The 15,167-nt window shown below is 47.7% G+C and overlaps 1 long non-coding RNA gene and 1 pseudogene across 1 annotated transcript; both read left to right on the plus strand.

The window, feature by feature from the left end:
* The first annotated feature begins 5,111 nt into the window (after positions 1-5,111).
* LOC142574144 (uncharacterized) lies at positions 5,112-5,796 on the plus strand. Its single transcript, XR_012826435.1, has 3 exons — positions 5,112-5,326; positions 5,419-5,502; positions 5,595-5,796. It is a non-coding gene; the product is annotated as an uncharacterized LOC142574144 (long non-coding RNA).
* A 2,603-nt stretch (positions 5,797-8,399) lies between these two features.
* LOC142574722 (uncharacterized) lies at positions 8,400-9,918 on the plus strand (annotated as a pseudogene).
* The last annotated feature ends 5,249 nt before the right edge of the window (positions 9,919-15,167 follow it).

The raw sequence follows: 15,167 nt of genomic DNA on the forward strand, positions 1-15,167 counted from the left end.
CATTTGTACTGTTTATAGCCAAGGCTTCAACGTGTAATGTAAAAGATGCTTACCGACATTATTGGCACTAGGATGTGAACTTAGTTTTGTCGTCATAGTTGTTAAGTGGTCAAAAACTACTCAAAAGTATTTGATTCTATTCACTCCAGCCACTAATATAATTTGCGTTCTGTTAAATCTCACAAACCACTGTTTTCACACCCCTCATCACGCCTTTCTGGAGCAGAATAAAACAATTGGAAACATCTTGCCTGCACCCTGCTTGGCAGGTATATTTAGTTAGCTATGCTAATACTACCAAGGAACACTTTTCAAGTAATTGCAAGCTCATGAGGATAAATTTTAGCTTTTCCATGCTTTTCTCTTGTGGCATTCCTTGAATGCTGTGGCCTACACTTTCTGTAGCTACAGGGTAACTAACAGCTTTATTGCTTCTTGTAATTGCAAATGGTGTGCAGTTTAGTGCTCGCTCTGCAGTCTTTTGGATATTTCTCCCTTCTGCCATTCTTTTTTTTTTACAGGTACCTTGCTCATGGCTCCACCATGTCGATCATCGCTAAGTCTTACCGCATCTCTGAAGCCACAGCCACCCTAGTAATAAAGCAAACCTACCAGGCCTTACGCCAGGTTCTGGAGCCTATGTTTCTAGCCATGCCAACTACAGCGCAGCGGAAGGAGACAGCCACGGATTTTGAGGCACTGTGGCAATTCCCTAATTACATTGGCGCAGTTGATGGGAAGCATGTTTATATAGAAGCTACAGTGCACTCAGGTTCCATTTTTCATAACTACAAAAGACGTTTTAGCATAATCCTCCTGGCTGTGTGTGATGCCAGGTATCGCTTTACGATGGTGGACATTGGCGAGTGTGGACCGCGTGGGGATGCAAGCCTATTTGTTGAATGCCAACTAGGAATGAAGCTGAAAGCCAGACTGCTCAATATTCCCCCAGAAAGCAAGGTACCAGGTTCTTCAGTGAACTTGCCTCACGTGTTTGTTGGTGATGAGGCGTTTCCTTTAATGGAAAACCTTATGCGGCTGTTCCCTAGTTCCAGCCTTGATGCTGAGCGCAGGGTATTTAACTACAGGTTGAGTCGAGCTAGGCGCACCATCGAAAACACCTTTGGTATTCTTGCAAACAGATGGAGAATTCTCCGTCAAGATATCCAAGCGGCTGTAGAAACTGTTGACCACATTGTGTGGGCTACAGTACTTCTACACAACTACCATAGGACTCTTGATTTGGAAGGCTCCGATAGCTTTAAGTACTGTTCCGACAGTGATGTCGAAAGAATTGGTCCGAACGGTCAGTTAATTCCTGGCAGGTGGAGATCAGATGCTCCGTGTACTGGAGGTCTGCTGAAGAACATCCAATTTTCTGGAAGTCACAATCACACTGCCCGAGTGAAAGCAGTGCGAGAAGCCTTCAAAGCGCGCTTTCAGTCTTCTGAGGGACGTTTGCCATGGCAAGAGAAGGTGCTGCATGTAGGCTTGTGAAAGTGTGCAGCCTTCCAACTGTGCTTCCAATTGCTAATACTCAAGTGTGCGTTGCGAGCTGTCTGTCGAAGCGCGGAACCTGTCTCGTATTCCGGTAACCACAGGCAAGCAGGGCATTTCGGCAGATGCCTGAAGGCATAAACTCAAGCTGATGAAGGAACTTTAGCGTAGACGTACGTGAGCGACCTTATCGTCTGCACGGTCCAGCCACTTGTTGGCGCTGCGCTTAACCAAGAACAAGAACAACGTGTTGATGATTGCACTGCTGCGAAAAATTTAAACCAGCAGCAAAGAAGAATACATTTCGTTACTGCTACAATGTATGGTTGAGCTCTGTGCCACCAGGTGGCTGCACCATGCAGACCATTAACATTTGCGCTTCTGCTCATCCCGTTAAACGGCACAGTAAAGCGGCCAGACGCTGTCCCTTGCCCAAATACCGGACTCGCGAAACGCTAATGCGTTAGTAATCTTCTGGTGTAAAGTGACGGCCGCAAAGGCGCAAATCTTGGCGCCGATTGATAGCGGCCGTCCGATGACCAGCAGCCAGTTCACACGTCTGCGGCCTTGCAGAAGGACACGATATCGCAGCTTGACATATTGCCAGTCGCTACGTTTACAGTCCACAACGCAACAAAGTCGAATCATAGTGCTCCCGAAAAGACAGACCGACTCTGACCGCGAAGCTCTCGTCAAAATGGTGTACATCGTAACACAAGCAGACGACGCTTGCTGTGTGCCGGAAGTGCTTAAGTGTAGTGAGAACTTGTTCTTGTGCATTCTCTTTATGTTACTTTATTTTTATAGAAACAAATTAACTAACATTCCAACTATTACGAACATTGTTTGTTCGCCATAAAGGTGGAAAAATTATTGACGACACGCCCTGGGCAGCCAATCGGATAGCTTGCCCTAATGACGTCATATGGGGGATTTACCTCATTTGGGTAGGGGCGGCTGAAAATTCCGCCGCACAATGTGCTGCGATCGGCAGCGATGTACATTTTTAAACCCTTGTAATAAATTACACGCTTCACGCGGAGCACTTAGATGCGTGAATTAATGATCAGAAGGACCTACTCTAACGACTCCGTACGTTTGTACAAATTCGTCAAAATCATTTCAGGGTCCCTTTAAGTTGCGATACGACTTGAGCACAAAGTCAACAAACATGTTTTGAATCTACAATGTTTATCAGCTGTTCAGGTGTAGGTAGTGTAAAGGCGGAACCGCATGGCGCGAATTCAAGCGCGATTGACGCGTGGATGGTGGGACGCGAGGGTCATTTTGACGCGTGCCCAGCATGATCCGTCACGAACTCGTGCCACCGCGTGCTGCTGCTCGGAGTTAATAAAAAAAATACGCGTAGCGCGGCGCGTCCGCCAATCAGAGTTCAGGTAAGTGACGCGGCATTTTAGTTTTTGGTTTTGCCACCAGATGGCACTGCTCTGCGCATCTCGACGGAACCTCTCCGGCCCCGCACACTCTCAAGTTCAAGAAATGGCCACAGAGAGCGAAAAAATCGACCGCGCGCCGCTGCTATTAAACAAGCATAGTAGAACACCTCAAGGGATTCCCGAGTTAGTTTCAATATCTCCCGCTAGGGGCGCCGTAATAAGCGCACTTTTGTTTTACAAACTTTCTTCTACAGTTAGCGAAGCATGTTTATTACATAAGCCATAAAATTATCTCTGCTAATTAGCTACTGTAGTTTTCATAAGTAGGTTTACTGTTTTTGTCATTATAAACGCAAATAGCGTTCAGCATCATCGATCTTCCACGTGACCCCTCACCTGGATTGGATGGATGGATGCAAAACTTTAATAAGGTCCTGAGGTACGCGACTCAGCGCGCTGCGGGCCGCTCCCACGTTGGGACAGTCAGGCCTTGCCCGACCGCCGCATCGTGGGCCCTCTGGACAGCCCATAGTTGCGCCCCGGCATCGGGGCTCTTGATAGCGGAGAGCCACTTGTCCACATTGATTTGTTCCGTGCCTCGTAACGAGGGGCAACGCCAGAGCATATGGTCTAGGCTAGCGATGTCATTGCAGTGCCTGCAAGAACTAGTGGCATAGGTGTCGGGATAAATTTTGTGGAATAAAGCCGGGTTGGGATATGAACCTGTTTGCAATAATCTGAGGGTCAATGCCTGCGCTCTATTTAACTTCTTGTGGGGAAGGGGAAAGTCTCTCCTGCCGAGATAAAAGTGCTGCGCAATTTCGTTGTATGTGGTCGGTTGATCTCTATTCTCCACCACTGCGGGCCGGCGTTGGAGTTCTCCATGGTCGCGGAAAGCGAGACCTCGCGCCTTGGAGTGGGCCAGCTCGTTGAGGTTTGTGGGGCCTCCCATGATGGATCCCATGTGAGCGGGGAACCACGTGAGAGTGTGGGGGGCGATGCTTCAAAATTTGGATTCAAACCTGGATTCAAAATTTTTTTTTTTCGAGTGCATGGTGGCACGGATTCATTCGTTCGTACACTTGGACTGGTTGCTTCTTTGTTGCTAAAATTAGTTTATTGCGATTCTATGCCTCGCGTTACTTAACTTGGGGTGAAGTGACGTGTTTGCAAGTGGACATGTAAGCCCGAAAGCTGCGTTTCGGTCGTAAGCCATGCGTCTGCATCGAAATGGGAACCGTATTCGGCGACTGAGGACAGCAGTACCGGTGAGTCGTTTAATATCGCTACCTGAATCCTTAAGTAATATTGCTCTCGTTAATTTACAGGCGGAGACAAGTTGACGAACTAGATAGATGCTGCATTACATACGGGCAGTTAGGACCCTCCGTTGCTGTTTCCGAAATAAACCTTTAGTTGCGAAGTCACGAAAGAGAAAGCGATATCGGAATGCGCGTCAAATTTTTTATCTGGCATCCGTAACCATGGGTGACAGAGTAGACTTATCAATGTATTTTTTTTTTTCGAGTCCGCCTGCAAGTTCTTTCGTCCGCAGAACCCAATAACCCTGTGATAAACTGAAGCTAAAGTATTGAATTTATTGTATGAAACAGTTGCACGCACGATAATTCACCCATATTTCGTACCTGTTGGTTCGAAATGTTCTTGCTGTTTAGTTTGGTTTACCTGAGGACATTAATTTTTGTAGTAGTGAAGCGGTTCATCACGTTCATGCAGAAAAGAATGCATCATTGATAATAGCTTCATGTCTTTCATGCATTTGCTTGTGAAACCAGCAGTGTGATCTCTTCTATTGTATAAAATGAGCGCACAAATGTTCTCATTTGTGATCATAATAATACTTAAGCTGTTGACACACATTGTAGTTAGGTAGATACCAAAGTTCTGAACAGTGGCAATATTTATTTAACCCCACAAAGCCCAACATATCATTTTTGATAAGCTGGATTCGATGCCTGAAAAATTTCATTTTGTGCTAACCACCCAATGTACAGCCCATACTAGCCTTTTCGATATTCTGGAGGGAGTGTTCAGTTGTGAATAGTTCAGCAAATGAATTACTAATTCGGTAATCATCATACTAATTCATTTTACTGAATTGTAATTTTGCTCTTCGTACTAATATACTCTCTGTGACCAGAAATATGTGTTAGCAAGTATTTTTTTCATGTTTCTTCGACGTGGGACGGTGTGCGTTTTCATGTGTTCTTCAGTCACAAACCATTACAGTGTCACAGTTTCTTGCATTTCACATAGCAAAATAGATCTTTTTTCAATTTCTGATTGAGTCAAAATTTATTTTCCAGACATGCAGTAAAAAGGAACAGAGCCTGTCCCAAGCACGCCACAACCCAGTCAGTTGACCCAGCTCCACTACCCAGTGAGCACGACTCCGCCAGTTGTCGTTCAAGGTGCGTTCACAGCTAGTGTGTGGCAGTGTGTGGCTAATTGCCGACGTCCTTGCCTGTGCTGTATCTGATGTGTTGCTGTTCTGCCCCAACAGAGCCTGTCCCAAGCACGCCTGAACCCAGTCAGTTGACCCAGCTCCACTACCCAGTGAGCACGACTCCGCCACTTGTCGTTCAAGGTGCGTTCACAGCTAGTGTGTGGCAGTGTGTGCCTAATTGACGACGTTCTTGCCTGTGCTTTATCTGATGTGTTGCTGTTCTGCCCCAACAGAGCCTGTCCCAAGCACATCTTGGTCCTCGTCGCAGGAGCTACCATCTACGCCAACAGGAAGAAGCCGGCGCCGAATCAGCTAGGCTTTTACACCACGAACTAAGAAGCGGATACAGAAATATTTTGATGAAATAGCAAGCCTACGGAGGACGGTGTCAAGACTGAAAAGTGCCTCGGCCTACATTCCACCAGCACGGATATTGGCAGAGTCATCCAGGTACCTCAACAAGAACTTTTTAGAAATTCTTCGTGTTCAGATGCACCTGCAACCCATGAGCAAGCACGGACGGCGCTGGCGAACAGAGTTCCGCCAGTTTGCACTTAACCTCTATTTCAATAGCCAAAAAGCATACAGGTACCTGGCAAAAACCCTTAGCCAACAGTAAAAACATTAAGAACGTGGCTGTCGGCAATATCGCTCAAACCAGGATTGATGCCAGAGATTCTGGATTTTGTGAAAGAAAAACAATTGGGATTTGATGGACAGGGCATGTGTCCTTATTTTTGATGAAATTTCTCTGAAACGAAACCTGCAGTATATGATTCTAAGCATGATGTTGGTCTTTGTTATGTTGACAGTGGCACTGAAAGGTCTGGTTGTGTAGCAAACACAGCACTCTTGTTTCTTGTGTCTGGTATAGCGAAGCAGTGGCTCCAACCTGTAGGTTTTATGATAGGTGACGGCACAGTTCCTTCTGAAGCCATTTTGAGTTTGCTGAGACAACTAATAAGTAAGCTGAAGGACAGTGGTCTCCTTGTAAAGGCACTGATCTGTGACCAAGCTGCCAACAACTGTGCACTTGGGAGAGCCCTCAAAATAACCCCACAAGATCGTCTACCTCTATCTGTGGGAAGGTAAAATAGGAGACTGAAAATGTAGCTCCACCTCCACTTACTATTCTGCTCCGATTAATTTTCGTTGCGCTGAGATTTCAGCAGACAACAGCAGTCGTCTGCTAACACTTATTACCAGCTACTCAGCAAGACGCCAAAAATTAAAAATATTGGCGGATCGTAGTGCTGCAGCAGAAGTATAAAGCTTGGAATATTACGCGGCGCGCATTTTCTCCCCGGTATGCTTATTTGTGTGTTTCAACTTCACCAGGCACGCAGGAAACTTTGCTACGGTTGCTGCAACGGGATAAAAGCAGCTGATAGGCTTCTCAGCAGTCTTGTTTATTCAGAAACGTTTCTCCGATCGGCGTTCTGCGGAGGCAGTGCAAATTTGAAGCCCACTTCAACGCAGTACAGGGCGCACTGTAGCAGACGACGCGCGAAGCCCCGCCTGCGGCTCTCACTGCACCTGCGCAATAGTTTCTCCGGCGCCCGACAGAGGCGCCCCGCGGAGCGCCGGCATACGCCGGCAGCACGGAGCGGCATTCTAAGAGTGGACGACCGTGTACATTCATCTTGCACTTATGTGCATTTTATTGAGGTTCGGAAGGCTGGTTGGGCCCCTGCCTCACCCCATTCTCCCCGGAAACATGAGAATTCTCCGCCTATGCTTGGAAGTTTGCTTTTTGTGCCAATAGTTAAAGTTGAGTGTCGTTGCACGCTTCCCCCTCCACATCCGACGGTTTCTTCGTTCCGATTTAGCCTGCACACCTGGTACAGACGGTACATTGCTCCCACTTGGACCAAGCGAGCATGAATTCCTATCCCAATACTTTTTCTTCTCCCACACCCCTCGACGAGGAGAGACACGGGAAAGTGCACGTTTCCGAGCCGGAAAAAAAATATCTTCCTATCGCTTCAAGTAGCGCTCCGACAGCTCTCTCTTCTCTACAACATAAATTATTCAGCTTTGTCCTTCTCCCGACCAGTAGTCTTGCCCTAGTTTCGGGCACAACTCGTTCTAGTATATACACCCCGGGCACGATTTCTCCCAGGCGTCAAGCGTACAGGTCGCGTGTGTAACTCATCGCACGAATTAAGCTCGACAGGCGAGTTCTCTTCCACTAAAAGACCGTTCAATATCCCCGATTGAACGTAGAAAGCTTTTCTGCAGCTCGAGGCCACGTGCGGTGCACGGGTTGGTCATCTTTAGCCAGCGCAACAAAGGCTGCTAGTTGGGTCGCCGTGCGGGGCGCGGAGTTGCGGTAAGCGACGAGACAGCTTTTTTTTTTTTAGAGCGCAGCTCTTTGGAGTCCGTTCCTGGGTTTCGCGTCGTCGTCGGCGTTGTCGTCGGCCTCGTAACCGGCTCCGCCCCCTTTTCATCCCCCCAGTGCTAGCAGCGACCGACTGATACCGCTGGATGCCGCTGACGCCGCTAGAGAGTCAAGATAACGTGACTGCATAGAACACCGTCGCCGCCATGCAGAAAGAGGAGGAAAGGGTCCCCCCCCCTGTTCTTGTGTGGCGGATAGGGTGCTCTTCAGTTGCCGACGCGCCGGTTATTTCACGTAGGCCCCGGCACGTCGACGAATACGTGACCACCTTCCCACGGCTAGACCTGGTTCTTAGCGCTGCGGAAGCGAGGGTATCATATTGTTTGTGTCGGCATCGGCGGCGTTGTCCCTGAAACCAACTGCGCAGCTGGGGTTGACTCACTATCGGCGTCAGCGGCATCAGTCAGTCGCTGCTATCTCTTCCCTCCTCCCTTTATCGTGTTGTCCGCTTGCTGCGCGCGCTTCTGCCCCCATCGTTTGCCGCTGGGTGTACACGCCGCCCCCCTCCCCCCTCTTCCTGCGAGTCTCTGGTTGTCAAAGCGCCGGCTCGAACTTAATTCCTTTCTTCGCTCCTCCTCCAATGCAACCCCTGTGCGGTGGCAATCAAGAGAGCCAGATCGGTGGCGGCGGATCTGTATATGTGCACCGCCCGAGCCGAAATTGCCGCTGCCGTTCGCCCTGTGCGGTGGCAATCAGAGAGCCAGATCGGTGGCGGCGGATCTGTATATGTGCACCGCCCGAGCCGAAATTGCCGACAAGGAAACTCCAACAAGGAATCTGATTACTACAACACAACAAAGGCCATAGTAGCACAGGATAATGCTGTACCATGCACGGCACAGGATACAATCGTTGGGTGTAGGTCTATGCAAGTGCAAACAGAGGCCATGCGTAAGGTCGAAACCTTACCCAAGGCCGAAATAGGAAATTTGCCAGCAAATATAATGCTGTGCATTGGCAAGCCTTACATGATCACCCTCAACGTGGATGTTTCCGATGGCCTTGTTAATGGATCGGTGGGAACACTGAAATTCATCGAAAACAACACCCATGGGAAACCGCTACGCATATGGTTGCAGTTCGGGGAGCTTGGCTCCAAACTTGCGATCGGAACCGTAGCGGCCGCAAAATCACACCAGTTACGCAAGCTCAACAGAAACATTCAACCGAACTGGATACCGATTGAAAGGCGTACCGTCACCTGCGTTATCGATAAGAAGACGAAGGTATCGGTAAGAAGATGCCAGCTTCCCGTTGTGCAGGCGAGCGCCATTACCATTCATAAATCCCAGGGTGGCACATATGATGAAGTCGTGTACTCCTACGCCAAGAATCATCCACAGAAGTTGGTATACGTGGCACTGAGTCGCGCTACAGACATCAACGGACTCTACCTGACCAATGTTGACAACGACTTCACATTCTACCACGGAAAAGCCAATCCGGACAGAAAGCTAGCCGATGAATTTCGTCGGTTGCAGTCCCACAAACTTGACACCATCACCGCCAAGTGCCTCGCCATGACTGAACAGCCGCACTACTTGTTGATCTCCGCTCTTAACGTACGCTCCCTTGCCGCACATGCCAAGGACGTACACCACGATCACATTCTGCGCCATTCCTCTGTACTTTGCTTTGCTTAAACCTGGATGGATCCCGAAGAGCCTCTCGAAATCATACATTTCCTATACTCCTTTGGTGCTCGCAGAGACCACAACAGAGCGGCGGGAGTCGCTATCTACTTGCGCACAGGTCTCTCTGCAATACCAGTCGAAATGTTTGGCACGTCACATGAAGTTGGCGAACTGTGCGCCGCAAAGTTGCCCAACGGCTTGCTGGTAGTAGCTGCCTACTTCGCCCCTACCGCACTCACGAAAGACGTCGTGCACTTCCTGCAACTCGCATTAACCGTCCATCGATCCACACCGATGTTAGTAGTGGGGGACTTTAAAAAGACAAACAGCAATTTCCTAACACTTATGCGGGAGAACATCCCGTTCCTCTCGCTCGTAACGCGTCCCACGGCTGTGACAACCTCGCGAGGCACTTGTATAGATCTCGTCTTTGAGAATCAAGCATTGGTGTACCAAGTCGAACATATATCAGTCTATTTCTCCGACCACAAAGCTTCCTTCATGACTGTCAAGAACTGTTAGTGGAGTCTTTGTTAAAGGAATACGTGTGAAAAATAAAAAAAAAATTCTGTGATAGCGCATACATGTGTTGCTCCATTTCTTTGCCTCAATCTATCCAAAAGGTGAAACAGCTTATTTGCTGCGCTCAAATTTCGCATTAGGAAGTAACGTAATCGTCGGTAATTTTTTTTTTTTTAGGCGAAGGTTTCTTTGCCTCTTCCTTAAGACTTTCCAACTGCTGCTGTCTAGCACACGCGATGAACTCGTTTGAACCCCACCGTGTCGAATTCGCACAATACCCCCTGGAGCCCCCTGGCCGTCGCCGCTTTAGCCTCTTGACAGCTGTAATTATCCGTCGCCCCCCTCAAATGCTCTGCTGAAACTGCAGCGCTTCCCTTTCTACTAACATGCGAGTCCAGACAGAGGGGACCTAGATGGAACTGTAAAGAGGAGGGAGAAGAGGCCGTCCCGACACCCTGTAGAGAGAATTTAAGTCCGTCTGGCTGTTCCCCCCCTCCCCTCCCCCCTGAGCTACGTCACGCATAAGAGGCCCACTTAAAAGTTCCGTGCAACCTGCTAGGAAGCTACGAGCGACGCACCTGTTCAAAACGAGGCGCGGAAGAACGAGTGGGCGACGACGGCGATAACAATTCTATTAGTTCCGGCTAGTTCCGGGAACCGTGCCGCTCCTTGGATAGTTTCGGGGTTAGAAAAGTCCTGGCATGCTGCGACATGCTTCCGAGCGCACTTTTTTCTGGACGTGAGCAGTGCATGTAGGCTCTGCGCATGCGTCACGATTGCGGTTGTCTCCGGCAATCCTTCGTTGCCGTGGAATGTGGCTTGCGTTCATGCCAGGAAATGCCTAATAAGTGCTACATGCCCAATTTGCCGAGCAATTATAAATCGGGGTCAAATATGTCTTCATGCTTCCGCAAAATCACTGACAGAATATTGTATGCCGATGCTAAGACAAAGAAGACAAAAGCTGAAACTCCGCGGAATAAGGCAGCTGTTTCATTGTAAATAGTTCCACGAATGATTTGTATCTCCATTGCTAAACTCATTTGAGGCGTTGTAAATATGTGGACTGTGGCACTGTACGTAAAAATGCCTCGAAAGTGAAATTATTCGTTTAAAGCCTAATCTAGACTGGAATAAATACATGTATCCCGAATGTAAAGGACACACCAGTGAAGTTGTCATGAGATACGTGTTATGGCGCAGTGATAACCTTTAGTTGAATAACTTTTGTGGCCACTCGAACGGCAAGCTCTTTGACGGCAACGATAAATCACGGCAAAAAATCTATTCTGAAGAAGAGGGCAGCACTGACTTTTCAATGTAAGCCATGCTCCCCGTCATCATGTACCCGGAATTCGTTCTCAATCCTAAGGCTTAACCATTTCATTTTTTATGGACCGGCTTTTTGATAATCTAGCACGTAAATACTTTTGCTATTTGATAAAATAATCCTGGAACACCCTCTGTGCTCTGCGCGCCATCTTCTCAACTATGCCTAAAAAGAAAGCTGCGCTCGGGTCAACGTTGTACGTGAGTGCGCGATCCCTTCATATAACCCGAATCCGCGAGCACACCGCCGGCCTCCCCTCCGTGACGTCACTCGCCGAGCGCTCAGGCCTTTTCTTGTCTAGGTGGTGTTTGCAGTACCCATACAAGGAGGCACAGGGGTGACGTGAGAAGGCACGGAAACCCTACTAGTATAGGACATCGGGGAAACTGAATAAGCTTAAGTTCTCGGTACGGTACTGTACGTTACTGCTATTTCTGAAAAACAAGCACCATGCAAATATGTGAAGCGGACAAATTACGCAGGGCGTGCAGAAAAGCAGAGCCGCACTAATTAAACAGCCCCCCAGGGTCCAGGCGACACTACGGACGCGGTCGACCGTCAAATCAGCACTTCTGTGCCCGCCGCGGTAGCTCTGCGGCTATGGCACTGCTAGAGGTCGTGGATTTGAGCCCGACTGCGGCAGCCGCATTTCTACGAGGGCAAAATAGAAAACGCAAGTGAATTTACAATATGGGGCACGTTAAAGAACATCACGGTGTCAATTATTCCGGAGTCCGCCACTACGGCCTGCCTCATAATCCGATTATGGTTTTGCCACGTGCAGTCCCATAATCCAATTCAAGTTTGATACTTCTGCCACGATGCGATGTACAGCCGCCCTGATTTTTAATAATATAGCGCGAGCGTCGACTGAACTGCTGGTGAACGCCTTATAACGGCGATAAGCGTGCAACAAGAGCGTGCAACAAGGCGAGTGCAACAAGGCGAGTGCAACAAGGCAACAAGGCTCGTGCGCGAACTCTCGCCTTGTTGCACGCTTATCGCCGTTATAAGGCGCTCGCCAGCAGTTCAGTCGACACTCGCGCTATATTAAAAATCAGGACGGCTGTACCATGTGAAGCAATGGCAAGGCTCAACCCTCTCAGGGATCATGAAATATGGCGCACTACCACACTTCAAGCAAACTGCTCTCCCTGACTGTTCTTTGTACTAGGCACACAAACAGCAGTGGGGCGCACAAGGTAACGTTTAACATCAACTCAAAACTCTCGTGGTTAAACTAAACGCTGAAGAAATTAAGCTTTCCCCTTCATCATCACCGCTAATTATCGTCAAGCAAAGCAATTAGCACAGAAACTTTCGTTTACATCGATTCCCATAGTGCGTGGAATCTGCATAATCTTTTTATTTCCTCTCTCGTCTTGTAAATTTTAAAATGGTAATTACTTCTCTTCTACGACGGTACCAAGCGGAAGTTGTGACTACAAGGTTTCAAATTGTTAAACAGCGGATCATTGTTTCTTTTGTTTACATTTTGCCATTCTTCTAAAACTGCTTAATTTTTTTTCCTACCCTACTATAATCCTGATACCGGGATTGCAGTATCAATAAATAAATAATTGTCATCACGAGCTCTACGCAGAACAGTTCCGTTTTTTTTTTTTGCCTCTTGTGCTACGATGTAGATACTTTTCGTGACGCTTAAAGATTACCTCCGAATCGGGAAACGTCGCTTGTGCGCGTGCCTCGTGTTTTAGCGCTAAGATTACAGACGACCCGGTGGGCAGAGAACCGCTTTAGGTCGTCGAGTGTTTCGTAAACATCGTGCCCTGCTGCCGTCGTATATTATAAATGCTTAGCTTGCACTGCTACCAACATTTACACACGACATGAATCGCTACTAGGCGCCACTATGCACTTTCTTCCTGGAAAAAAGGAGCTGGGGTGAGACTCAAGTAGACAGTATGAAGCATACGCGAGAAAAAGAATATTGAAAATATCGGCGAACTTTCCCATTTTGACGAATCCTCCGCGCCGACTCCAACAGCAGCCATTTCTGCAGGTCCAGTCAGCGACGCTTGTTTCTTGAGAGTCATATGACGACAGAACATGCACACGCACGCACCACGGAACATCGTCTGAGGCTATGGCCTGACCGTCGCTGCGGTCGACAACGAGTGGCGCTGCTGCTGCACCCTGAAGCCAATCAGCGACGGAGCGAAGGAAAGAAGGCATCTCTCCCCATTCCCATTGTGTGCCCTCCTCCTAGTATTTCAGCAAGTTTACTCATCGTCTGCGAGGAGTGAATGTCATTTCGAACAAATGACATTTGTTGCGATTAATGTCAATATCACAGCGCGCTGTCACACGGCGAAAACTAATGTCATTTGAAAATGATGACAATGACGATAGTAAAAAAAAAAAGACACGCCTCAAACCCACTTTTGTCCAATAATTATTTTCCAATATGCTAAATTTCACTAGAATATGTGATCGTTACTTTCAAACCGTAGCGTTCGATCACTAACTTGTCGACATTGCCAACGAAATAGAGTCGAGCCAAGCCAAAGCTAAGGCAAGCAACAGGGCGAAGAGAACGATAGGCGCGTCCGCTACATCTGCTAAAGTGGTACGAGAAGGGCAGTTGCATATCATCGCCGTTCTGATGTGCATGTGGGATTCTAATATCCTCATTCTTGGCGCGTGCCACAGGAAAACACGCGCACGCTTTTACGCCAAGTCAATTGAAGCGGCCGCGGCGGATGCTCCGGTGCGAACCAACACGAATGCTGCAGCGAAAGCTAAAGACGGCTGTCTGGCCACTGGACTGAGAGTAGTTTTCTGTATTTACGCACGTGATTGACTTCAATGTCGTTAAAGCAATAATTAGGTTATAAAATGGATAGAATAATAGTGTTTTTTTTTTGTTAAAGCAAGAAAGAAGCATGTACTGTTTGCGAAACACTGGTAAACTCGTGGTGTCGAGGATACACATTCAGGTCCAAACGAATGCGAATGAATTTGGCGAACTCATTCGTTTGTAAATGTATTTTCGAAAATATCCTTACGTTTTACCATGTGACACCAAACAAATGGCATTATAAGTGAATGTCATTCGTTGTAAATGACATTAGATTTGCAGAGTGACAGGGGTATAAGTGTAGGAAAGCACTGGTTTCAGGAATTGCCTCCCCCACTCCCTTGCTTAAAGGGACACTAAAGGGAAAAATGATTTCTTCTGCATCCGTAAATTACCGTTCTGCAACACCAAAAACGCCACTCTTACAACGATAAGACGTTTGGTAAGCCAGAAAAAGCGCAAGAACGAAATACTGGTGGCGACGCCTACTTAAGTTCCCGCACCTGCGGGCTGTGACGTCTTGAATTTTGATGGCATTTTCTAGCGCCTACTAATTATATATAGCGGTACAGATTGACTACATTGTGTTGTAAATGAACCAAATATTAAACATGGCAAGTTTCGGGAATTTTTATTCAGCCGACGCGGCCCAAATGCGAAAACATACTTTGGAATCCCTGACGTCACCCAGACGTACCGGCGCTGGGTTTTGGCGCAAAATTCAAATAATGATACTTGGATCTTCATTTTCTCATCTAATAATCAAACAATCTTTTTTTTAAATGACTGCCTGCAGGGTTCTCAAACAATGCTTCATTAGTCTAAACTGATTTATTGTTTCGCTTTAGTGTCCCTTTAAGTAGTAGACAGTAGCAGCACTTTCTGTCTCTGAGACACCTTCTTATTCAATTGTTCACCGAACCTACCCTCGTTTGCATTTCATCGATTGCTTGAATACCCTGTGTTGCAGTGTACACCCGCCACCGCATGGGCATTGTCGCTGTCACCACCGCGAATATGACAACATAGAACGGAACATTTCGTAGGATATTCCGGAAGGGGAAGGCTTAAGCGACGATTGTCTACAGCTTTTGAGAG

Source organism: Dermacentor variabilis, chromosome 3, assembly GCF_050947875.1.
Source record: "Dermacentor variabilis isolate Ectoservices chromosome 3, ASM5094787v1, whole genome shotgun sequence".
NCBI classification, from domain to species: domain Eukaryota; kingdom Metazoa; phylum Arthropoda; class Arachnida; order Ixodida; family Ixodidae; genus Dermacentor; species Dermacentor variabilis.